General features: G+C 38.8%; 1 protein-coding gene and 1 long non-coding RNA gene across 5 annotated transcripts in view; one reads left to right on the plus strand and one right to left on the minus strand.

Moving 5' to 3' along the window:
* Window positions 1–1,902: 1,902 nt before the first annotated feature.
* On the minus strand, window positions 1,903–4,327 carry LOC132770646 (uncharacterized). Its single transcript, XR_009631024.2, has 2 exons — window positions 4,269–4,327; window positions 1,903–3,944 (listed from the first exon to the last, which is right to left on the minus strand). It is a non-coding gene; the product is annotated as an uncharacterized lncRNA (long non-coding RNA).
* The window catches only part of ZBTB38 (zinc finger and BTB domain containing 38), a 36,478-nt gene continuing 12,760 nt past the window's right edge, over window positions 2,801–26,518 (plus strand). Inside the window, exon 1 of one of the 4 annotated variants that reach the window (XM_060767806.2) lies at window positions 2,801–3,009. The gene's annotated coding sequence lies outside the window, so the exon portion shown is untranslated. Of the gene's footprint in view, window positions 3,010–4,105; window positions 4,598–4,771; window positions 5,540–16,021; window positions 16,214–26,518 lie in introns of those variants that run through there. The other 3 variants (XM_060767805.2, XM_060767803.2, XM_060767808.2) reach the window with 3 other exon arrangements.

The raw sequence follows: 26,518 nt of genomic DNA on the forward strand, positions 1-26,518 counted from the left end.
TCATACTGTCCAACATCAATATGAAGCAATTGGGGTAATCATGGGATTTGTACTTTAGGTGGGAACAATTCAAATTCTGGTGCCTCACTAGACCAGAAATTCCAGGATTCCATAGGACGCAGCTAAGGTCATTACAATAGAATCACAGTGCTCTAACTGTTTAGTGTGAAAGAACCTCTAGTGTGTTGTCACCAGTTGGAGTATTGATTTAATTATCCTTCAAGTGAGCGGTGAGAGTAGGTAATATGGATCAAGACTAGACAGTTAAATAGTCTGTCCTGGTACAGCAGTTAAGTCTAGCCATTCCTTTCTCTTTGATGCATGGTGAATCTATCTCACAGTACACTGCACACACTATTAACCAGATAGTATTGCTGCTTTGTATTTTATATTGTACTTTATAGCTTTCACAGACAGAAAACATCACCACAAATGAACAAAGATACTATCACTTCTTAACAAATTATAAAGCATGAGGGGAAAATATGAGATTATAAAAAATTGTAACACACACTTTACCTACAAAAGTAGAAGTGAAAAACTGGTTTCAGTTCCAGCCCCAGATTTCCACCTTTTTGATCCAAAATCAGTCAGATTAGGCGTACCCATGAGTGTGATGTTATAGTGTGGCCTTAGCCCAGGCCTGTAGCCAGGATTTCAATTCGGGGGGTGGGGCTGAGTTTGTTGGGGGGGGGCTGAATATGAGTGAAAGAGGGTCTATCCTAGCAAACCTTTTGTATTGTTACCCCAATACCCCCCATGCATATGGGATATATTGAGTATGGTGATCAGATCATGATATGAATAAACATAACAGTTTAAATAATGCACCAGTAAGGCCTTTTCGCCAACCACCATGAGAATTTCGGGGGGACGGGATGGACTGAAGCCCCTCAAGCCCCCCCCCCCCCCGGCTACATGCCTGCCTTAGCCCTAATAGGCCCTTTTGTTAGAGTGCTGCTTTGCTCTTACCTGCAGGAGAACCTTCGTCATGCTGAACTGGAACCAAGTTGGATTCAATGGCTAGAAGCTCCTCTTCCCTGCATTACAACTTACTGTTACCAGTGGCAACACCTTACCAAGAGCAACCACCCCTCAGCAGATTATTTCATCCTCTAACATATTCCATCCAAATGCCACAGTTCTTTGTGGTATCTCCTTTGTTTATTGATTTGTCAATGTCTCTTTTCTTATTCTGATCTTTTCCTGACAATCCACATCTCCTTCCAAGGTGAGTTGCTTCCTGCACTCACTACATTCCAGTAACTTCCCGAATTACCACACTATATATATCTATTTATGATCTAATCATAGGGTTGACACATCCTGATACAGAACCATCTGAACTACTCATTTCTATAACTACATCCAGGCCTCCAATATCCCTAGACATTGCCCAGACCTAGGGGTAACTCTGCTTATTTTATGGGCGTGACAGTAAAAGGGCTCTTGATAGAGAGCAGGGTACAAATATTTTAATTAATTAATTAATTAATTAATTAAACAAACAAATGACCTGTTCCAGGGACCACATGATGTATGGCTGAAACACTGCATCCAGCTGTTCATTCAATACCTTAGAAATATCATTCTGTTCTATACCTATTTTCATTATTGCCATACCAATGCTTCTTCTTGTAATGTATCTTCCAGTCAGCTCCATTATCTTCAAGATTTCTTCAGATGAGGCTTACCATTGTCTTTTTCTTCTAAGACTGAAGGAGTATTGCTTGCTTAAAGGCACCCAGTGAGTTTCCATGCCTGTTAGGGATTCAAGCTCTGGTCTCCCAGAGTCCTAGTCCAACACTCATATGCAAGTTCTGTTAAATAGTTTTATGTCTGTAACCATTACATTGTTACTGGGAGGAGTGGGGAATAGATAGATGGATAGATAAATCAATATAAGCTTTAAATACCTTTATTTTCCTAAAGTGGATACAATTTGTGTTCATAATCTTGATTCTCCCGCAAACCAAGTTATTATTTCACCAGTCGTCAAAGATACGATAGTAGTTATGGGTGGTGAGTGGATCAGAGAGAAAGAGGTATGAATATGTGACTTTCACTGCTGCAAACATACAATAGTGCAGTCATGCATTTGTATAAGCACATGTCAACCCTATTATTCTGATGAGATTATAAAATCCAAATTCATTCCTGTCATCAGAAATTTTGTCATGGAACATGATTCCTAGTTTCAAAATATTAACTACATATATTGCAGTAAAGCTGTGGGTATCACCATGGCCCCTAGGAAAAAAATGCTTCTTTTGCAAGAATATGGGTGAGTCATACCTGCCTATGAGCCCAGCCCTTGTAATTTATGAATTTCCTCCATTGCCATTTGCCTGTTGTCATGCTTTTGGAAAGAGATGCTAAATTTTATTAAAATCTTCAATTTGATGGGTCTTTGATATTCAGAAATAAAGCAGTGTATAAAAGCAGGGAGGTTAAAATAGACAAAAGATAATTACAGTATTATACATGTCTACTTGGTTGGAACATAGTATATTTGCTTGGGAATAAACCCTCTAGTATCTGAATAAGAACATACTGTATTGAGATGCAATTCACTATTCAACACATTATAAAAATGGAATTGACATTTGGCAAATATTGTGGTTGGCATTATGTTAGGCACTTATACAGCACTCTGTTATTTGAGTGGAATTTTTCTTAATAATATCCCAAACTACTGGCTGTGTTTACTTAGAACTAAGAAATAAATGTGTTGAAGATGCAGCCATATTTATTGTTGAGGATTCCTTTGGAGAGACAACAATTTGTAGTGAAACCACGTTTTCATTAAATTAATCAGCCGCATAGCAGATCATATTATATCAGTGTATAATGTATGATTACAAGGATTTGCAAAAAACACAAAGAAGTGAATTAGAAATATTTGAGCTGTTTTGCAAAATCTCATCAGATCTCAATTTCTGTGTGTTGGTCATGGAGGGAAGAGGATGCAGAGAACAAGAAGAAAAGATTTGACCATTGTATAACCAGGTAGGATTATTTTGGATCTTGTTTTCTATTTTAACCAACACTTCAGTCTTATGGGAATGCAGCCTTGATCAGAGCAAGCTGTTCTATTCCTCTTTAATATCCCTCCTTGGGGAAATACTGGCATTGAATAGGAAGCAAAAAGGGTCACATTCAATGCATTTGAAACCATATTTAATCTCTTTTCTCAGTATGACACCTTCAATGCAATTTAAGTTTATTTTAGGAATGTGGATGGCTCCCCCTCACTTCCTAAAAATTTATTTTTATTATAGTAATCCTATTTCCTTTTTGTTTTAGTCTAATTCCTACAATTGTCCTTCTTTATATTCCGCATTAAATGCTGGCGATTTCTTTTATGCAGCGGAACAAAAAAAAACCTATTTATCTCAAAAGTAAGAAGAATTGCTGTTACAAGGAAAGTCATACACACATGTTTACCTTTGGTGTTGCTTAAGGTGAAATTTTGTATTTTAATCAGGTTTTTTCGCGTGTGAATGATTAAAACCATACTTCAGTGGCTGCCTCAACCTCCATGATGTCAGAATGAAACTGTGCAACCATAGCTGAGAAAAAACCCTCCGAGAGGAAAAAAAACAACAATACAATCGCGAAAGAAAGAAAGAAAGAAAGAAAGAAATCCTGCATTTTGTTCCTACCATAAGATACAAATCTGGAATTCATACTATAGCAGAGTCTGTGCTTTTAGTCTGATTAGACCGACCTTGTTTCATTTCACTGCTCGGAGATTGAGGAGCGTATGTGTGCGACTTAAGTCATCTTAGCATTATTTAGGTCACTATGTTTAGGAGCCGTCTGTAGGGTCTTTCAGTGCTGCGTCTGTCCATAGAGCAATGCAGGGGATTGCGGCACGACATTTTCTAATAGGCAGTCATCTTGTGAGCGCTTAAGGATGGACGAGCATTTTGTAACGTAATCTGTGTACAGCAAAATAGCTTCCGTTTATGCCTGGCAGATATATTTAGCTTGTGGTTAAGCATGGTGCAGCACAGATGCAGACAGCTGATTCTGCAGCAAGCCAGACCCTCTGCACTTGTGATTTTGTCAATATGCTCAGATATATATATATATATATATATATATATATATATTCCAGTAATATAATATAGTTCAGAATTAGATTTTAAGCCATTGTGGTTTAGAAAAGAACAGCAACTCAAGCAAATAGCAGTAGAAGCAAACGGTTCAGAAAATAAAGAAAACACAGCCATAGCGTCACATATCTAGGACCTGATACGTACTATATGACATTTTCTGTCATCAAGAGGATCTTGCAGCCAACAGTCTTTTCATCCCTCCCTCCAGCAGGTAAAAGGCGCCTTCTGCTTGTCTTGATAGAAGGAGACGGTCGTTCTGCACACAGCTTTTGCGACAGAATCTGAAATCCTTCAGAGAGTATCACTGACGAACACGCAGCTTCGCTGAACACAGCACAGTAGCAATTCATCTTGCATCATCAGTAGATCACTTTTCCCCCCCTTTGTTCCCATGCAGTAGCTTTAGGAGCCGGTAGCTGATTTGCAATGTCACTTAACAACATTAATCAGATTCTGATACTACCGCGTTTAAGGTGAGCTGTCCCTTGCTGTTCCTTGTACCAGATATGTGCTGATGTCGTGTCTCTCATCCTGCCGCAAGCCTAAAATGGCAGGCAGGCAGGTTGAATGCTGCCTGTGCTGTGTGCTTGCGGTAGCTAGATACAGAATTAATTATACCATGCCTAGGATTTCTGATGGGAGCGTGGAAATGGTCTGTGTGCTATTGCATTCTGCACTGAATGAAGACTTGCGTTTCCTGATGAGCAAAGCTGTTTAAGCAGTCACCTTTAGAATTGTATTTCAATTTTTTAAGGCGGATTATGTTAGTCATTGCATTTTGAAACCAGTACTAGCTCTATTTTCCTTTTTTTCCCCAAAAAATATATTAAGGATATAAGCGGACTCTCACTGCAGGTTTTGACATTCTTCCCACTTGCCTTTACTGCTATTTAAATAATGTATGTTGTATTGTTAATTAATGGCAATATCAAATTAAATCCCTTGAAACTGACATATTTATTATGCAGGGACGTCCAATCTATTTTTAACTCTTACGCAGTCAGTGTGCATCTTGTGCATTGGGGCTTTGGTTGCTGAGAGGGTTTTTTTTCCCTAGGAAGGGTAGCAGTAGACTAATTTCCAGCAAATGTGACAGGCTGGCCTTTGCGGTGGTCATCTTGGAGCCTTGAACCTACACAGAAGGGAAAAGAAAACACTTGAGCTGCAGCTTAGGAAAACCCACCTTGGACGAGGACAGGTCCTGCTCGCCCCCTCCTTTGCCACGTTTTCTCTTTCCCATTGATAAGTTCAGCTATCTTGATCACAGTCCGTTCAAGCAAGCTGATTTTCAAGATTGCATCTGAGGGGTTTGGTTATTTTTGGGGACGACCAAGATTTCGGTGTCTTTCCATCGTTTTAAATACAAATGGCTGGCTGGAATATCATGCTAAGACTTCATTAAGGCATATATACAGGTAGGTGGAGAGAATGCATGTTTTTTTACCCCTCTGATTCTCGTTCCATGATACAAAGGTAGGAAATTAAAAATAGACATGTAGCTAGAGCTGTGTTAAACAGGGTTTTTTTTTATTTAAGGACCCCATTATAAATTCTGCAGCTGTACCTATTGATTTGAGAGTAGGTCTTGCTTATGTTTTTTCAACCTCTATTGTGAACTTTAAAATGCTCTCTCTGCTAGAAAACCAAGGCGTGGCACCGCTTATTCCACAAAGAATATTTTTAAAAGCCCAATGTACTATAGGACATATTTGACGCAAAATGCGAAAATGAAGAAGAGTTTGTTCGCTAAGACGCAAAATCGGAAAATATGGATATGGTTATAAAAATATTAAAATTTTGTCATAGGAAACGGTCTTTTGGCATTGATTATACAAAATTATTTAACCTTTGCCATCCTCTTATACAGATTGCTGACATTAAGTAAGCATGTATTAGAGAAGGGGAAAGAGATTAAAACGTCAAGTACTTAAAAGAAAGGAACACCTAAAAGTATCCTTGTCACCTTGAACTGAATATGAATAAGGATACGGCATATAAAAACTAGGCATGTATCAATACAACAGTCTAAATGCACGTTTTTTAAAAAAAACATTATTGCATAGAATTGTATTTTTTCATATTAACATTGGGCCAAAGCCTGTTTCCTTGGCAACCAAATCATATTAAAAGATGCAATGACAGGGATGCAAAGGTACTTATTAATTCCACATTACAAACGATCTCAAGTTATATTTCTGGGTGACGATATCTCCTTGCATGAAGTGAGATTTTAGCATTGTATGTAGCTGAAACCTCTTTCTCTCCACTATATATCTTTGTTACCAATTTAATCCTGCTGCATGTCATAGTTCATAGTGACACACACATAATATATGTGTATTCGGAACAATAATTTTTAAAAATTGTACAAGTATAATTAAAAAGTAAGGACAACTGGAAATATTAATGTTTTTAAACCTTTAATTCAAGCAGTGTTTCATTTGACAGTAATTGGTAATTGTAGCAGATGGAATTGAACAAAGCTACTAGCAAAGCCAACCTATTAAACAAAACTATTAGCAAAGCCAAGTCTATTAAAATGATATCGGGAGAGGGAGGAGATGATCAAATATCCGTTTTCTTGTAACACTAATGCAAGTTCAAAATATGACATTTAGTCAAAAGCAGCTCACTAGACATTTCTAATACTGTCTATAGAAATCAGACCTTGGGATAAAGGGTACAATTTAATGTCATGCTCAATGTTAGTTCTCATTTCATATGGTTTCTTAAAACATGGTTACTTTCCCTGCAGTAGGATGACGTCTTCCTACAAAGCTATTTTGCAGCAGGGAAGCCATTTTCTTTTCACATTCTCGACTTCAGAAGGAGTCGAGACTAAATATGAATCGCAATCAACAATAGATCCATAGGCTCAGTACAAAAATAAAAGCAAAAGAACAAATGCCTTGGCCATTTGTATCACTGGAACAATGCTGATCTTCTCTGTATTTTTTCATCCCTGCAACTCATCCGTTCACTAAAATGTGTCACACAAATACAATATATATGTCGTAGAATAATAAAAGGTGATTTTAAAATATAAATTCAGTATAAAATGAAGTTTTCTCATTGCAATTTTAGTTATGTTCCTTCAAGTGCTATTTTCCATTGCATGAAAACAAACAGTACTGATGATAATAATAGCATTGATTTCATTACTTGCAGATAAGTAATTATTATTTATTTTTGGGAAAGGTTCGCTTCTTGGTGCTATTGTGAACATTATTATTTTTTACACATGGAATTTTTAAAAGTATTTTATAACAATAGTGCTGAAGGTTTTAAGTTCTTTTATTAATGGTTTCAACAGGATTGGAGGGAAACAATTAGTTACAAAATATTTTCCTCATGCTTCCATCAATATATTTTACTAGGACTGGTTTTGACCCAATCAAAGGAACATCTCTCTCTCTTTTGTTATATCTTGTTTTTGTGAAAAATGGATCCTATGCTATAAGAATTGATTTGTGTATGCTATTGCTTTCATTCTCAAAGTGTTCCCAATTTAAATATTGTACACAATTGGCGAAAGATGTGTGGCACAGTTCATGATCAGAAAAAAAGCATTTCTTTTGGCTATAAAGTTTTGGAACTGCAGATCTTCATATCCAAAGTCCTCCCAGCCAGTGACCATCAAACTATCCTTCCTTTCATTGGCACCCATTTTGGCATATGAAAATTAATAGCACTTTTTGGAAAAAAAACATTAGAACCCATTCTTTTTCTCCACATGGCTAAACAAACAAAATAGATTTTCAAATGACTATTAGAAAAAAAATTAAGGCAAGAGTAGCTGCTTATGCAGTGTTTCCCAACCTTTTTTTGACCAGGGACCACTTTGATCAGGGACCTCTCTCCAACATTAATAGCAAATGGTTACAAATCAGTTTTTGGTCAACTTTAGATTTGGTTTGGTTATTTGGGGTGCTGATTAAGAAAATAACATTGGATAGACCACATCAGCTCTAGTTTGTGATACAGAACATATGCCATCCCTGAGTCTCCATCTGCTCACCCACAGAAAACCATATTTAATAAGCCTCGGCACTATAAGAGGGTTCTGCAAGACCAGTCACTCTCGTTACAATGGTGTAGTAACGGTGAGGCCATGGACCATATTTTAGTTCTTGTGGATCACCGGTGGTCCACAGACCACATGTGGGGAAAAGCTGCTTTAGAGGCACAAAGTAAAACATCTACTTTATGTTCACATGGCCATTATAATGCATTAGTATGCCTAAGATACTGCTAAAAGTGCCCATCATGTCCAAGTACCTGATTTCAACCATCAGCATAGTTTATGGCTTTTTGAAAGGTTGCTTCTTCCAGATAATAGTGTATACTACCCACCCCAATAATGAGAATAAGGATTTCCAGGATTTACCTCATGGAGGAGAATTGTAATCTCCTTTTTTGTTCTTGTTTGATTGCCTTTTTGTTCTTGTTTGATGGCCTTTAGCAAACACCTACCACACTGCATTGTCAAAGGGTTTCATGGCCGGAATCACTGGTTTGTTGTACGTTTTTCAGGATGTATGGCCATGTTCCTCTGAGGATGTCTGCCACAGATGCAGGCGAAACGTCTGGAGACAATGCTTCTAGAACATGCCATACAGCCCAAAGAATCTACAACAACCCACTTGCCACAGTTACCTGTATTTATTTCTCCATTGGGTTTCTGTGAGTTTCCTGGGCTGTATGGCCATGTTCCAGAAGCCTTCTCCCCTGACATTTCGCCCACATCTATGGCAGGCATCCTCAGAGGTTGTGAGGTTTTGAGATTGTGAGGTATTTCTCCATTTATTTTTACCCAAATGCTTTCACCTGATCCCCTCTGGTCATTCCCCTGGATTTCTATGCAGCTGAATTTGTCTTTGACATATGAGGGCACTTCCCTTTCTTTTTGCCCAATCTATTTTTAAAATAAATTATTGCGTTCAGTGTAATATTCCAATCATTAGAGTTATCCCACCAACTTTCTCTTATGCCTATAAAGTCATTTATCTTTCTGGACTAGGATTTCAAGCTCAACTTGTTTGTTTCCCAAAGTCTGTGCATTGGCATTTGAAGCATTGTTTGTTTCCAACTATAACTTTGCCTATTTGTTGTGTTGGTTTGCATTCACGTATCTGCTATTCCCTTTGTTGCTTTTTTGTCTTTTTTGCATCAATGTTCTTCTCTTTTCCCTCCTTTTCCCCTTTATTTTTCTCAGCATTGTATGGCATCTCAAACAAACAAAACCTTACAGCCTTGCATAACCATTGGCAGAAATGAGTATGTGATGCTATTTACAGAATGGAAATAAACATCAGCTGTGTGTATTCAAGTGTTCCTATTATACAAATCTGCCTACACTTCTGCCGCTAAGGCTAAACAAAGATGTAAAGTCGAACTATGATTTGTAAGTATCAGTGTGAACAGGATGACACTTAGATCTGCATTGCTCCTCTTCCTCTTTTGTCTACATGCAAGAGCAGAATGGGAGACTTTCAACTTTGGGGCCACCCAGACATTTCCCATTTCATTTGAACTCAATACACTTTAGTTTAGACCAGTGGTTCCCAATGGTTGGTCCTCCAGTTGTTTTATACTTCAACTCCCAGAAATCCCAGTCAGCTTACCAGCTGTTAGGAATTGTGGGAGCTGCAGTTCAAAACACCTGAAGGACCAAAGGTTGGGAACCACTGACAGACCACAGCATACTAAAACTCAGCAACAGCTGGTAATATACTACATGGTAACAGCCCTCCCTCCTTTCCCACTTTTTTCCAACCTGAGCAGTGTTTATCAGCAACGTGTGGGAGAATATGGTGCACCTGCCATTTTAGGTGCTTGAGATGGAGCAGAGCGGCAGTGGCCATTTTAATCAGGGCTTTCTTCATTGGCTTCTCTGCAGAGATATTATTGTGGCCATTTTAATATGCTCTGTCCAGAGCAGGTTATGCAGGTAGTCCTTCCGCTCGACGCCAAGCACCCACACACACATCACTGCTAATGCACCCACAAACACATCACTGCTAATTTTCACTTAAGCCAAAAAAGAAAATCAGGGATGAAAAAAGAAGAAAGGGCTTCCTTTCTTTCTCTGATTTGGGTAACAGAGGGATAATGAGGTAGAAAATTCTTGCCATTCATTTCACATTGGCTCCTCAATAGAGGCAGGTTGCTTTCCTTGTTCTTCTCCCCTTTCCGCCCTCCCTCTCGTTTTTCCAGGCCACATTCTCATTCTTTTTCCGCATTTATGTTATGTTATTTATTTATTTACGACGTTTATATGCCACCCTTCTCACCCCAAAGGGGACTCAGAGTGGCTTACAAGATATATATACATACAATATATTATATTATTACCATAGTACAATATCATTATTACATATTAGTATATTGTACTATACCATTATATTGTAATATTATTAGTAATATTACATGTAATATAAAATATATAATTATAATATCTTATTAGTAGTAGTAGTAGTTGTAGTAGTACTATATTATAAGGAGCCCCCAGTGGCACAGTGGGTTAAAGCACTGTGCTGCTGAGCTTGTTGACCAAAAGGTTGCAGGTTCGAATCCGGGAAGCAGCATGAGCTTCCGCTTTCAGCTCTAGTTTCTGCCAGCCTAGCAGTTCGAAAACATGCAAATGTGAGTAGATCAATAGGTACCGCTTCGGCAGGAAGGTAATGGCGCTCCATGCAGTCATGCCAGCCCATGACCTTGGAGGTGTCTACGGACAACGCCGGCTCTTCGGTTTAGAAATGGAAATGAGCACCACACCCCAGAGTCGGACACGACTGGACTTCATGTCGGGGGGAAACCTTTACCTTTTACCTTATTATATTGTATTACATTATAATATTATAAATATTATATGTATATACAATATATTACATTACATTACATTATATTCCTTTTGTGTCATTATTTGTATAGATATAGACATTTTTAGACCAGCAGTGCAGTTTACTCCCTCCAATTGTAACCCCTATCTTTCTCTATAGCTCTTCCTTAGTATTTATTTATGTATTTATTTACTATATTTATATCCCGCCGTTCTCACCCTGAAGGGGACTCAGAGTGAATTACAAGTAGGCAGCAATCTGATGCCGCATAAACGTACATTCAAATAAAATAAACATATACATTAAAAACCAAAAAATTAAAAACATCTCAACATTAAAGCCAATGATTAAAACCACGTAATCCAAAATCATAGTCGAGCCATTCCAGTCATAATTGCACTATTCCATATTCACTTAATGCACTGAAAAATTACTGCCTGAAAGCTTGATCCCACAGCCACGTTTTTAATTTCGGAAGGTGAGGAGGGAGGGAGCTGATCTGATCTCACTGGAGTGGGAGTTCCACAGCTGAGGGGCCACCACTGAGAAGGCCCTGTCTCTCATCCCCATCAACCGTACCTGTGAAGGAGATGGGACAGATAGCAGGGCCTCCCCAGAAGATCTTAACCTTAGAGGTGGTTCATAAGGGGAGATACGTTCGGACAGGTAAGCTGGGCCAGTATGTTCCCTCTATGCATTTTTAAAAGGAGAAGAAAAGAATTGTTTATTACATGTCTCACAGTTTTACCCTTGATTCACAGGTTAAAGCAAAGTCCATAATTTTGCCCTCAACACCAGCCCTTGACTTATCCATGCATTTGACTTATCCATGAGCATATGTAGTCATTTACAAGACATTTACTCACCAGCAATTAGCAGAGATCTTAGAATCCGACCAGCCATATAGTATAGCTAATTAGCTGGAATGGAATAGTATACACCATGGATGGCACTAAATTTAAAATTAAAAATGCTGGGCACGCCCATTTCATGGTCATACAATAGCTGGGCTGTAAACGATACCCTCAGAGTTCTCTTAGGGCTTGCAGATATTCAAAGGGAAGGCTGCAAACAACATTGGGATCCTATGCAGAGCTTGAAGAAATTACCTTTTGGGACTCTAGCTCTCAGCGTTTCTAGCTCTGCTGGCTAAGGGATTGTGGAGCAGGAGCTATGTTCAAAAAGAAAGTATAAAGCTCTACAGTTATAAGGGATAAGTTTTAGCCTTAATTAGTAATGTAAATCCTTGATTATCTTGCTTTTACAGGCAAGAGTGAATAATTATGGTAGTTTTCTCTCCGCAATGGGGAAAACGAATCTTCCTCCATATTCTAACACCTGGAGGAATTGCAGCATTCTACAAAGAAAAGTATGTGTACTTTCTGTTTAAATTTGTCTTTTCCTTTTCAGTGTAGAAAATAGATTTCTTATTTAGGTAACAGTGGCTTTTAGAAAGGGCATCCCATTATCTGTATAGAAAAGGGTTTGTGCAAAATAAACCTCACCTATCAGCCAACATTTTAACTCCTCAAAGTAATTTCTCCCCAAAACTTCTGGACATTCAAACACTGAGGGGAAATTGTGCAGAATTCTTACTAATCTATTTTTTTCCAGTGGGGTTTTCCAACTGTATAGAAATTTTTAACCTAGTAATGCGCAATTATGGGTATTTATTCTTTCTATCTGTAGTCCTAACTAGAGGTGGCAGTCAGGAATATTTGCACATAACAATCCCCATCATCATTTAGTTGGCAGAATGGGCTATGTTTTAGGGTTGGTGGAGGACATTATCTGCTCCCTGCAACATCGTCCTCCTGCCATTGTTGATTATGCTTCCATTGTTTTTGCTGGAAAACATGATGTCGGGATATTGTTCCATATTTCCAATAATAGTTCTGCTTTTGACATCTTGCTGTTTAGAAAGTTAATCACTGGGATTCTGGTGATGGAAATGTGGCAGTAGTAATCTAGAGAGGGTTACAAAAATGGAGAGGAAGAGCATATGAGCCCATGCATTGTGTGTTCCCTACACTTGGTGTAGTAGATGAAACCATTTTTCTTGATATAGGCAGGTTTATGAGAACCATACTTGTGAATGTGATTAAGGTTATATGTGTATGCAGGAAAGGTTGTAGAAGGGAATGAATAATGTAGAAGGAGTCTATAGCAGTGGCTACCAACCTTTGGTTCTCCAGGTGTTTTGGATCTCAGCTTTCATGATTCCCAACAGCTGTTATATTGGCTGGGATTTCTGGGAGTTGAAGTCTAAAACAAATGGAGGACCAAAGGTTAGGAACTACTGCTCCAGAGTGACATTGCTGGAAAATGATCATGTGTAGTGGATGGTGTTAGAGTTGCTTGGAAGAGAGTTGCGTAAAATGTCTATTCCAATAGGAAATCACTGGTTACTGGGATTCTGGTGATGGAAATGTGGCAGTAGTAATCTAGAGAGGGCAACAGAAATGGAGAGGAAGAGCATACTCAGCCCATGCATTGTGTGTTCCCTAAACTTGGTGTAGTAGATGAAACCATTTTTCCTGATATAGGCAGGTTTATGAGAACCATACTTGTGAATGTGATTAAGGTTATATGTATATGCAGGAAAGGTTGTAGAAGGGAATGAATAGTGTAGAAAGAGTGTACAGAAGGTTTCCAACCTTTGGTTCCCTAGGTGTTTTGGACCACAGCTTCCACAATTCCCAACAGCTGGTAAATTGGCTGTGACTTCTGGAAGCTGAAATCCAAAACAACTGGAGAATCAGAGTGACATTGCTGAAAAATGATAACGTGTAGTGGATGGCCTTAGAGTTGTTTTGAAGAGAGCTGAATAAAATGTCTATTCAAATAGGAAAATCACTGATCAGCATTGCAGAGGCCACTTTTTCTGGCTGATCTAGCTTACAGGACCTTTGGTCAGTGGCACTGGATACTGTCATGCTTGTTGCCCTGATTTGCTTTGAGAAGCAATGGGATACAATTACATATAATAAGACAAGGATGTGACATATTGAAAATATGGCTACATCCTGGAAGGAAGTGGTAAATAATTATTGCAGCTTACAAAAAGCAGTTTCTAAACCCCTTAATGGTATAAATAAAACACTTCTACATGAAATGAACATTCATTAACTTCTTTGTCTTGCAGAATTTTTCAAAAGATTGCACTGATAGGACATTTGTAATTAAAAGGCGCACTTTGTGAAAGCCCTTAAAAGAACCTTTTTGTATTTAGCAACTGTAATAAGAAAATAAAGCTAAACTGTTTGACAGCCTTCCGTTTTTAACATGGGTTTTCACGTGGATTAATTTGTAAAAGACACAAAATACGTTTGTAAGTGGGAATGTAAGAGTAAATATCAAAAACTACTTAGTTTTTATATTTGATTTCAGATTATTTGATATTCCGATTATTTAGTCTGATAATAAAGGTCACATGTATGCACTTCACATCCAATGTCCTCTTCTTTTGCAGATATCAGAAAAAGTTGCATTCATTCTTAAAATAACCACCATTCTCTGTGACCCTCAAACCTGGAGAACTGTGCTTTGAAAACAAACCAGGATCTTAAACCATGGTTCAATACTAGTTTGTTCTTTATGAACTACTTTTTTTAAAAAAATATGCAAGTTTATGCATATGGTTAATTGAAACAGAAATCAAGAACTTTCAAAGGCATGAATTAAAATAGGAGGGGAAGGAGCAAATGTCAGTCTGAGATTCAAAAATTCCTTTTTCTCATAGCAAGAAACTGCATTTCTCTGTTATATCTGAAAACTTGGGTCTACACTGACATTCATTTGCTTTTTGGAAATATGTTAGGCTGATTATTTAGGCCAGTTTATAGTAGACCAGGAGGAAAATTTAAAATATAGAAATATTTACATTGTAGTTTAGAAAATACCCTTTGAATTTTACTTACTGTATCTTATGCTGTGTAAAGAAATGGACATTATTTTGGTTTAAAGGTTGACTATAAGCCACCACTAAAGTTTTCATCTAGAATTAATCTGAGCCATAGCATGTTCCCTTGGCAACCACATAGTAATAAAAGGAAAATTAACAAAGCTGCAGATGTGCACCAGTGCATACATATTAGCCAGCAGAAGGCATTTCTGAAGCATGGGCTCATGATAATTCATGACTATGGGGAGGGGGGGGGGCATTTCCTGAGATGAATGCTTACCAAAAAAAGTACCCAGGAGAGGATTGTAAACTCTCAAAGGAATGGGCATTATGAAATTGCTAAAGAGAAGAAGAAGTATATAGCTTGCTACAGGATGTGATTATGAAAAGTGCTGAGTTCCTAACACTCTTGGTCAAAACTCTGAATACATTGTTGTGCAGCCCACCTATTAGTCTTTGTATAGAAATATTTCTGTGTACCATGGGGAAACACATGCATGATATGATTCTGTCTCACATCTGCATAGCACTAGAAAGCTTTCCAGTGAGGTGAGGAAACGATGGCGGAGGCAGCATTAGTGCCATTTCTTCTCCTTGGAATAGCTATCTCAAAATCCATAATTTTGACCTTAAAATCTGCCCTCGACTTATACATGAGGTCAACTTATACACCAACATATACAATAGTGACTCTAGGGATCTCATCACATGAAAGCGAGGAAAAGCGGAGGGAACCATTTTATTTCGTTCCCTACCGTCAGGTATTGTGCCTTTCGGTCTTCAGTGATGGCAGCCACCCCACATGTTTTCCTTGCCTTTCCCCACTTTTATTTGGTTTCTCTCTGTCTTCTACAGTTCTGAAAATGCAGTCTTCCCTCCATTTCCCTAAGTCAGAGACCCACGGGCAACCACCAAAAGTGGTCTTGCATCTGTGGGGTTTCATTTTGGCAGTGTAGAAAAACTGAGAAAAGACGGAGAGAGGGCTGCATGGGATGAAGTCCTAGAATTTGCATATTGTAATTATTTGATTTTGTGATGAATGTATGCATCTTAGGTAATATCATCTTGAGCCACCAGATGTCAGAATGTCCTAATTATAGAAGACAAAGCTGTAGGTAGGCCTGGGAGATTGCTCCACTGAGCTTGCAGCAGTTGCATGCCATGTTTTGCAGGGCCTTCCTACTACTCAAATTGCCCAGAGAGAGCAAGGGAGCTGCTGCCTTGTAGGATCCAGAGTGAGCAGAGGTCACACACCAGATGGAGGAAGAGATGGACCAACGAGGGAGAAAAAGGGAGACTGGGAAAAGAAAGAGGAGATAAGAAGAAAAGGGATGCTATAGCAGGTAAAAATAAATAGTTTCCAACCCAGTGAAGGCCGTATGTTTGTTAGCAGTCAGTAAGTCAAATAATATAGACAGGATTAGTATAGTTTTTGGTCCCAATCCCAAGTGTCATTAAACCCAGTGAACTGACTTAATTCAAGCAATGATTAGCTCTGGGTTGAAATGTACCCTTTACTTGCTGCTTTTGTTTTAGGCTTAGCAGCTAAAGAAATGTTTTTTTAAGGTTCTGAAAAGGCAAACAAGCAACCACAATGCATAAATCCAGCTTCCTAACTGTACTGTACTAGATGTCAGCTGAAAAAGTAGCATTGCAAAGGTGGAAATAATATTGAAACTTCTACAGCAAAGACCACAAGCTGTACTTTCAGTAGCAGTGCTGTAGGTCACACGGATTACCTTTTTTGTCTTTCCTGTGACTATGCAAGTCAACATTATTCTTTCAATGATGAATATAAAGTCCTTTGAGGGTTTTGGTTAGTTCCCCTAACCAGATTTAAATATTAAGTTCTCCCTCATTTTCCCTGTACAAACTACATTATTTGGCAGTGTAGATTCAGCCCAAGACAGATGAATCTGTCAGTTTCTATATTGTTCACATTCTAGATTTTTTACTTTCAAGTTTTTTCCATCCTAAATATGAAGAAATTTGCCTAGGTTGGTAAATTATTTTAAAACCAAATTAAATGTGCCCTTTCATGTGAGCGCAAAAGGAAAATTATTATTTATTATTTGGGCAACTCAAAGCAGTTAAGATACATACACATACACATAAAAACATATATGTCAATTGGGTAGATTTTTTTTTGTTTAAAAACATCTATGCTGGTCTTTGCTCAGAAAATGACTTATAATATAGCTGGCTATATTTATCTATATCTATCTATCTATCTATCTATCTATCTATCTATCTATCCATATAATAAAAGTGAAAAAATGTGTATGTGGCGGAGCTATCCACTTACACAGACAGCCTCCCGTCAACACAAAGGCACTCCCTCAACTGACATTGCAGGTTATAGTGAGCATCATGGACATGTTGCCCAAATGCTGCCAATGTTGCCCCAAACACTATGGCCCACCACCCAAGGAATACTTTCATTTGGGGAAAATTTAATCCTAGATTTGACGTGTTTTCTCCACCATAGGCAGGCATCCCAGGGTTCCTTGTGTGGAATTACATGACCCCGCTCACTGCCTCTCCGTTAACCCTTTCCTCCCATTTCCTATAGCACACAGCAAGGACAAAAGAATTGATCAGCAACTGAACAGACTGGAGGGGTTTGGGGGACTGACGACAGATCTGAACCAAACTTGGCACACACATCCAACATGGCCAACTGTGCATACAGGTTTGGTTTGACCCACAGTTCTGGGAATTGTAGTTCACCCACATCGTTATGTATTTTCTAATGGGAGCATTCATAAAAAACAAAATCAAAGATTGGCTTTCCCTAATAAATAGTGTTACTAATTAAATGATATTACCTAACATGCCAAAACAAATGATGCCTTATTCAAATAATTCAGGCACTGCCAGATATCCAAGCTAGTATCCTATAAAAAATAAAGGTCTTGCAACAGAAATATCAATGTTTCAAGTAGCTATGGGCTTGTCAACACTGACCAGTAAACCAGACTCTCTGCCAAATAACACCAGACTCACCCCAAACGGAAGGCCGGCAGGCTATTTCCACAATGCACAGCTACTTCCTGAGTATCCTAGGGGGTTTTTTTGTCCGTTTGTTTTTCTTTAAATCAACTTTTGCTCTGTTTTGGACAAAGCTGGGAAATACTGCAGGGTTTGCTTTAAAATCCAGAGTATCAGAGCAGTCTGGACAACTAGACTAATACAATTCAGCCTAATGCAGTCTAGAACGGTACCATAAAAAAATTCATGTCAGGAGTGACTTGAGAAACTGCAAGTCGCTTCTAGTGTGAGAGAATTGGCCATCTGCTAGGACGCTGCCCAGGGGATGCCTGGATGTTTTACCATCCTGTGGGAGCCTTCTCTCATATCCCCACATGAGAAGATGGAGCTGACAGGAACTCACCCCGCTCCCCGGATTCGAACCACCGACCTTTCGGTCAGCAGTACTGCCGCCCAAGGGTTTAACCCACTACACCATTGGGGGAGTGCCATCAATGAGACATGGACATGAACCATGGTGAGGACAACCAGGAAGAATAAGAGCAGAATGTGCCAGATCTGGGGCTGCTCCAAGGCATATTTATACCAGACTAAACTTCCCAGTGTAGATGCACCACATATCTCCATAGTTATTTCTCTCAATGCTACTTTCCCCAATTTACATTGTTAAGTAGGCACCACTGCCCCCTCCCCTCCCAAATGGCCATTTTCATATTGATAAAGAGCAGAGAAATGAGCAAGAAGATGCCTAGTTGTTTTCTTGTACCTGGAGACACTCCATCAGGTACCTATAAGGACCTTGCAATATCCCTGTAAATTATATCCTTTCAGGAAAAACAGTGGACATGTCCCCATTCGTGTCTCTATTGTCAGAAAACAGGGAATTATTATATTTAGGTGGGGTGGGCTGCACTTCGTAGAAGGTAGGTTGGGGAAATTTCATTTTTTGTGTGTCTGTGCGAGCTCTGCTATGACCATGCAAGTGAGAGGAGGTGGTGTATGCTTGATTTGTGCCATTGTAATTTTCTAACAGGATGCCAGGCAGAATAATATATTGAAACTGAAATCCAATTAAAACTGAGAGGTATAATCCACCTCATCAGTGAGATGAATCCAAGGTTTAAAACCAACTGAAATTGGAGAGCAATTAAAAATGCTTTATCTTGCTGCCTAAAAGAATGTGATATTGATGCCTGGTGAATATCCTTCAGGAAGACTTACCAGAAGTCGTATACCATTAAAGAAAAGCCTCTTTCTTTTGTGAGGTCATAATGCACTTCTCTTATGGTAGGCGTTTGCAGAAGGATCAAGACTCAGTCTAATCCAGTATTCTTTTTGGCACCAACCAGCAGGATGCTGCAAAAAAAGCTTCTAGAGAAATATTGCTGTCAGCACTGATTGTTTGTCTTCTACAGAGGGAAAATGGGTTCTAGTCAAGGATGCTGAATTTGCTTTGTCATAGTTAATACCTATGGATAGGCTGATCTTCCCTGAAATATCTTAGTCCTTTAAGTCCTTTTGGCACAGTGGGTTAAACTGCTGAGCTGCTGAACTTACTGACCAAAAGATCGGCAGTTTGAATCTGGGGAGTGGGGTGAACTCCCAGTGTTAGCCCCAGCTTCTCCCAACCTAGCATTTTGAAAACATGCAAAGGTGAGATCAGTAGTGAGAAGGCAATGGCGCTCCTTGCAGTCATGCCTGCCACATGACCTTGAAGGTATCTATGGACAACGCCGGCTCTTCGGCTTAGAAATTGAGATGAGCACCAACCACCAGAGTCGGACACGACTAGGCTTAATGTCAGGAGAAAAACCTTTACCTTTACCTTTACTTTAAAAATAGATGCAACTAAACCGGTGGCCTTCATTTCATTTCTAACTCAGCCTGTCTCAGCAGCAGATCTCAGTGTAGGGTACAATAATAAATTCAATATTATTGAATTTGTTATCTGCCAAAGAGGTTCCTACGACCATCAGAAATATATGTTTTCTGATGGTCTTTGGTGACCCCTCTGAACCCCTCACTAACCACCCTCTCCCAGGGGTCCCAACCCCCAAGTTGAGAAACTGCCATAGTGTCACTTAGACTATAAGTTATTCAATCAAAATAATCAAAACAAAGATGCTGATGGCTACCACATTCATGATATCCAATCAAAACAAAGATCATTAATATGAGAGTATGGCAGTACACTACAAGTCCTTGGCTGCCTGGCATCAGCTACTATACCTGCTAGGCGGTTTTTCTCAGTCACCTCTGTTCACGTGCTGAGGTGCTAAGTTGCATCTTATTTACATTCTGCCATGCATTTATCTCAGACCTCAAGTATCTATAGGCTCTTAATTTATATACATATATATGTGTGTGTTCTAATACATCTATCCTTCTCTCTCAATCCATATATGTTAAACTGTATGTTTCAGGTTATAGTCTTTTCTTCATAGGTTTATTACCAGGGCACAAAGTTGGCAACTGAATATGCCTGACCCATAACACCAATCATAACACAGAATCCTATTGATGCCATATGTATATTTAGATGTGAATCGCATGTATTTATGTCTGCTCAAGGCACTAGTCTACAGCCCTTTGCACAATATCTAAATCCCCCTCCCTGTAGTTGAAGTCATGAGATGGGTTGCTTTCCAGTGGGGATGGGGAGGGAGGGAATGCAAATCGACTGAGGGAGAACTGAGTGGAAGGAATATGAAGGCACGCTCTGGAAGCATCCTCCCATTTCCTTCCCCTTTCAAGTGACTTGCACTCAAAAATGACATACACTGGGAGAAAGATAGACATGGAACTGCATGGGCAGAGCATTATCCTTATGGTGAATGACAAATCTACTAACGTCTTCAGTTAGAAATGACAGCACAAGAGTATAATAAAGTAATCAGCCATTTCCCAATTGCCTTGAATAAATGCTCTTTATACTACATTCTCTTTATACTGTATGGAATTATGTGCAATCATAGAGTGAGGCTTTTTCTGGTAATTTTCTCAGTAAGAGTGCATTACATAGTCCTATTGGCGCTATCTAACCACCAACTACTACTTTGTACTTTTATTAGAGTGTGAAATTGGGGTTTTTTTAATGCAATGAATGTGGACTATTACTAAACTACAATCTTCCCACTAAAGTGCAACCCTTGTGTGACTTTCTGAATAATACATTTTTTAGGGCTTCTATAGTGCATCAACTCTGTTTGCTTCTGTTCCAAAATCTTCATAAGCTTAGATTACATAAAGTATGGACATATGTGTAATATATAATTTCCTTCCTGGGTATGAAAAAGGTTTTGAGTTGGCCAGAATGTAGAATGCCTTTGTATTTACTCAGCTGTGACAATCTTTTCTCAAATATTAGGAAGTGGAGACATTCTAGTAATAACATGGATGCTGATGGGCAGTTTCCATTGGCCAGTTTCTGATTCTTATCTTTCCAGCAGCCCCTCCTTGTGGGTGCATGAAAAAGTACTGCCTATATACACAATTGTCCATTCATAACATTGTTATGAAAGGCTGTCACAGTTCCAGCTATGAGGTTGTTAAGATTGTCCACAAAAAATAGTAGTATCTGTACATTTTCCTTTCTCCTGAATATAAGACATTGTAAGTTGTATCAAAGGATCTGCTTTTCCTGTGGTGTTTATTTGACCACTGGTTATTTCTAAACATTTGGAAATAGGAAATAAGCACATTAGTCACCAGGCTGAAGAAGATGGTACAATTTTACGTATTTCTAACAAATACAAATTTTATTTGGATTCAAGTGGTGATGTGTAGAATTTTAGCTTATGTTCCTGTGTGTTTACAGAAGTATTATTAATATCCGGACACCCTCTTGTCTACTAAACATGAGTGCCTTATACACAGACCCGTAATTCGGCATGCTGGATGCCAAAATAGGCCCACTAGAGTCCTCAGCAGCCACTTGTGTACAACCAGGCCCGTAGCCAGGATTTTGATTTGCGGGGGGGGGGGGGGGGGCTGAGTTTGTTTCAGGGGGGGCTGAGTCTGAGTGAAAGAAGGTCTACCCTAGCAAACCTTTTGTATCGTTACCCCAATACCCCCATGCATATGGGATATATTGAGTATAGTGATCAGATCATGATATGAATAAACATAGCAGTTTAAATAATGCACCAGTAAGGCCTTTTCGCGAACCACCATGAGAATTTCGGGGGAAGCCCCTCAAGCCTCCCCCCCGGCTACATTCCTGTGTACAACACAATTTGACGTCAATGAACAGCTTTCTTAGGTAGGTGCAACATAGCACCGACCTTTTTCCTGGCTAATATAAGGCAGAATGATGGTACACCAAGGACGAAGGGAAGTGGGAAAGAGGAAAGCCCCTTCCTTCCAACCCCCCGCCCCAATTACCAGCATTCACCTGGGTCCGAGGAATGGCAAACAGGAGAGTTGCATCCATTTCCAGTTCCCCTAACTGCTTCTAAATTGTAGAAAAGCCCAGACTTCTCCTAAATTGGGTCACCCTAAGGCAAAGCCATGTTAAGGTGTCCTTGCCCCAAGTTATCCCAGATCAGGTCCATGCAATGTATAGCCATCATGAGGCTGATCCACATCTATAGTTATTTATTATACCATATTTACATAATGTTCTATCAGTACAGTCTTACAGACATTAAGAATCCCTTCAGTCTTTCTCAACATTCATGGTTCTTCCATGAAATAATCTTTTGAAGTATGCTAACCTGAGATAAAGCAACTGAGTTTCATGGCTGAGTAGAGGTGTTGACCTGTTTCTCCTTAGCCCTAATGCAATACCAAGTAAGCTGTTAAGATAATCAGTTTGGGGAGATAATCAGACAATAGAGTTTGCCAACCTGACCTGATGAATGCTAGGCATGGCAGGACTTTCAAATATGTATCACTTGAAAGTTGAAGCTCATTTAAAAATACATGAAACTTTCAGAAGGACTTTAAGAACATGCAGTCCATAGGTCACAATTTTGCTGATCCATGACCTGTGTTGTGGTGATTTTTCCCCAAAAATTGGGGAAGGGTGCTGAAGATTCTTGAGGGACACAAAATTGACGGGCCACATGAGGTTTGTGGGTTGCACTTTCTTTGCCCTACGTTATAGCAGCATGCCCATGGATAGTCCAAAAGTGCAGTTTGGATGTGTTGATCTGAAATAATTTCTAGACTTTTTCTTCTCCAGGAACATGTCTTTTGCAGGGCTACACCCAAATGCTTTGTATTTCTGCAGGGATGGTTTATAACAGCACTTCATTACTGGGAAAAATAAATTTCTGCTCCACTCTATTGACCTTGTCACATGGCTGCTGGAATCGCCTTGTGTCGTCAGGGGGCATGGGAAATCTGGTGCCCCACACCCCGCATTGCCCAGCTCCAAATTTGGTCGATCCCATGGGGGGAAGCGTTAACCACGTGGCTTCCTTCCATTGCTTCTTATAGTAACACAGGATGCTTCCCATGTTCCCACGACGGCAGCATGTGCAAGCTCTGTCATACATCACCCACAGAGCCATGCCAGTGTCGTATGATGGGAGCCGCCGGGCTCCTTGGGTGACATAGGATGGAGCCAGCATATGCCACCAAAAATTGCCCTTTGTGATAAGGTTGTTAGTGAGAATTGCAAATACATTGACAGTGAATCGAAAAGTCCAGGGTGGGGGTGGCTGCAATTATGTTACAGTGCTTTGTAATAAAAAAAAAGTCCTAGAGCTCAACTCTGTGAATTCCCTGCTCCTCTACACAAGTGCCTTTGTTACCAGCTTGGTATTTTGTTTGTATGCAATATCACTTTTTGAGTAACTAAATTCACACATGGTAATATGCTTATGGTAAAACATATTTGTCACATAGGTATGTTAAAATTTTGAAATACCTAATGGAATGTTTTGGGGAACAATATATATTTATATTACATGTAATATTACTAATAATATTACAATATAATTGGTAAAGTACAATATAGCAATTACTTAGGCGATCCCTCGTTGTCCGAGTAGGATAATCCTCCAGGGTGGATCTGTAGGTGACTATGGAGCCCTATTCTTGATCTTAATCGTCTCCTGCAGTGAGGGCATTGGTTTCCAGGTGGAAGGCGGTCCCGGTTGGGGTTGGCATGATGTGCCTTCCTCTTGGTACGTTTTTCTCTTTCGCCCTCCATTCGTACCTCTTCAAATTCTGCAGCATTGCTAGTCACAGCTGACCTCCAGCAGGAGCGCTCACGGGCCAGGGCTTCCCAGTTCTCAGTGTCTATGCCAGAGTTTTTAAGGTTGGTTTTGAGCCTATATAGCAATATAACAATATTTAAAACTGATATTGTACTATGCTAATAATATACTATATTGTATGTATATATACCTTGTAAGCTGCTCTGAGTCCCCTTCAGGATGAGAAGGGCGGCATATAAATGTCATAAATAAATAAATAAACAATCTAGTCTAACAATCTGTTGACTATTTGATTGTTTTTATACTGTTTTATACTTGTTTATACTAGTTTATACTGTTTTATTGCTATATTTTTTATTTAAATTGTATATTTATGTTTCGGTTGTGGGTACCATGGGGTGCAGGTTTGTTAGCCGCCCTGAGTCCATCTGCAGAGGTCGAGATAAGACGGGGTACAAATGACTAAAATAAAAAAATTAATTAAGCATTATGAAATTACTTTGTTTTATATGAGAGAGATTTAAAAGGGGAATCAATGAAACTTCAAAATAATTAACTGGATCATGCCCTATCTTAGAATAACAGAACATGATGATGGAAATGACTGAGATGGATAATAATAATAAATAATAAACTTTATTTAAACCCCACCTTCTCTCCCCGAAGGGACTCGGGGCAGCTTTCAACAATTCACAGGTACAGAAAATAATATAAACAATAAGCAAACGACAATAGTAAAGAATTATTGCTACATAAAATTAAAATGACATACTAAAAAGATTAATAAATAACAATTTTAAAACTATTCAAACCAGTCTGTTCCTGTTGTCAGTATATCCAGCATAATGTTCTAATAGTCATTCCAGTCCTGTCCAGTAATTAAGTAATACTCTAGCCATTGTCAAAAGCTTGTTTAAATAGCCAGGTTTCGCTATCCACTATCATAAAAGAAAAGTCTTAAAGATTTTCTTAAATTATTGGAAACCCATAATACTCATTATAAAAAAAACCCATGAAAACACTTACAGGATTTGAAGATTGAATATAATAGTAAAGTGATTTTAAGCTAGAAATTGTTGTATTAGTAAGACGATAAACTAGTTTACTTAGCTTAACATCTTTTGGTTAATATGCTTTAAGTAAGTTTTAATGGTTCTTTTTTGTTTATATTAAAAGGGGATGGGGAAGATTTTTTTGTAGAGGGATGTGTTTTAGGAACAATTAGAGTTATGAATAAATAATATAATATCAAGATCACTTCTACACAATATAGCATGTATTATGATACTAGTATCACTCTTTATTTAGAAAAGCACAACATAATGACTACAAAAAGCCAATATCCTGTTTTCCCAAGATCTTTAAGCTTGGCTATGTCATTCTGTTTGTCTAAACAGCCAATTGTATCCATTGTGAACAAGGTTTCTTGTCAGGGCTACATTATTAGAGAAAGATAGGAACTGCAGATCAGAAATGTGATGCTCTGGAGGACCTCAGAACTTCCTGCAATTTATTACAGAGGAAGAGAGATGCCATTGCCTCTGCGATCTATAAAGCTATTTCATGTTTCAAGAGATAATGTCAATGTCTCAGCCAATCCCAGGACGACAGCTGCTCTACGGTTACTGACGCACAGCCCGTGATGGCTGTCATGTTAGTATGCAAATCCGTCCCGTGCTTTCAACCTGCTCTCACAAGCCATATCAAATATGGCTACTGTGACTTCTAATTTCAATTTAGTATTACATTTTTCCCCGATTCAAACATTTCTGGCTGTACAAACTGGAGATTATATTGATGACAATAACATTGAGGGATAGTTTTAGTAAATGCCAGATCTATATGATGCTGATCTAGAGCCTCAGTTCTAAATAGTGACTATTCATCATCAGCAAAATCTCAGATATCAAACATTTGCTATATGGCAATCCCATTTCCTGACGACACTTGACACAATCAATAAATGCTATAAGATGATACTGATAATAAAAAATAAAGTATGGTTTGCCTACTGTGGGTAATTTTATCAGCCTGTGTATGAATAGTTTGTTCAGATTATTGAGATCATATATCAGTTATTATTTTTTTGTTTCCATTGGACTGGTACAAGTCGTCTTTGTAATTTTGTCAGCCTATGTATGATGGTTTATTCAAATTATTGAAATTGTATGTAAGCTATTTTTTGTTTCCATTGAAGTGGTGCAAGTCTTCTTTGCCCCTGGCTCCATCTTGTGGTCAAGGCAAGGAGATGATACATGCCAGAGAGACAGTCGAGTGTGCTGAATAATGGCGACTGCAATTAGGAAATACATAGAATAAATGCTATTTCAGGAGGATTTAGAACATGGGTCCTCAAACTAAGGCCCGAGGGCCAGATACGGCCCTCCAAAGTAATTTACCCGACCCTCACTCAGAGTCAACCTAAGTCTGGACTTGAAAGCACACAACAACAACAACATCAATCCTTTCTCATCAGCCAAAAGCAGGCCC

Source organism: Anolis sagrei, chromosome 3 (genome assembly GCF_037176765.1).
Source record: "Anolis sagrei isolate rAnoSag1 chromosome 3, rAnoSag1.mat, whole genome shotgun sequence".
In the NCBI taxonomy this organism is placed as follows: domain Eukaryota; kingdom Metazoa; phylum Chordata; class Lepidosauria; order Squamata; family Dactyloidae; genus Anolis; species Anolis sagrei.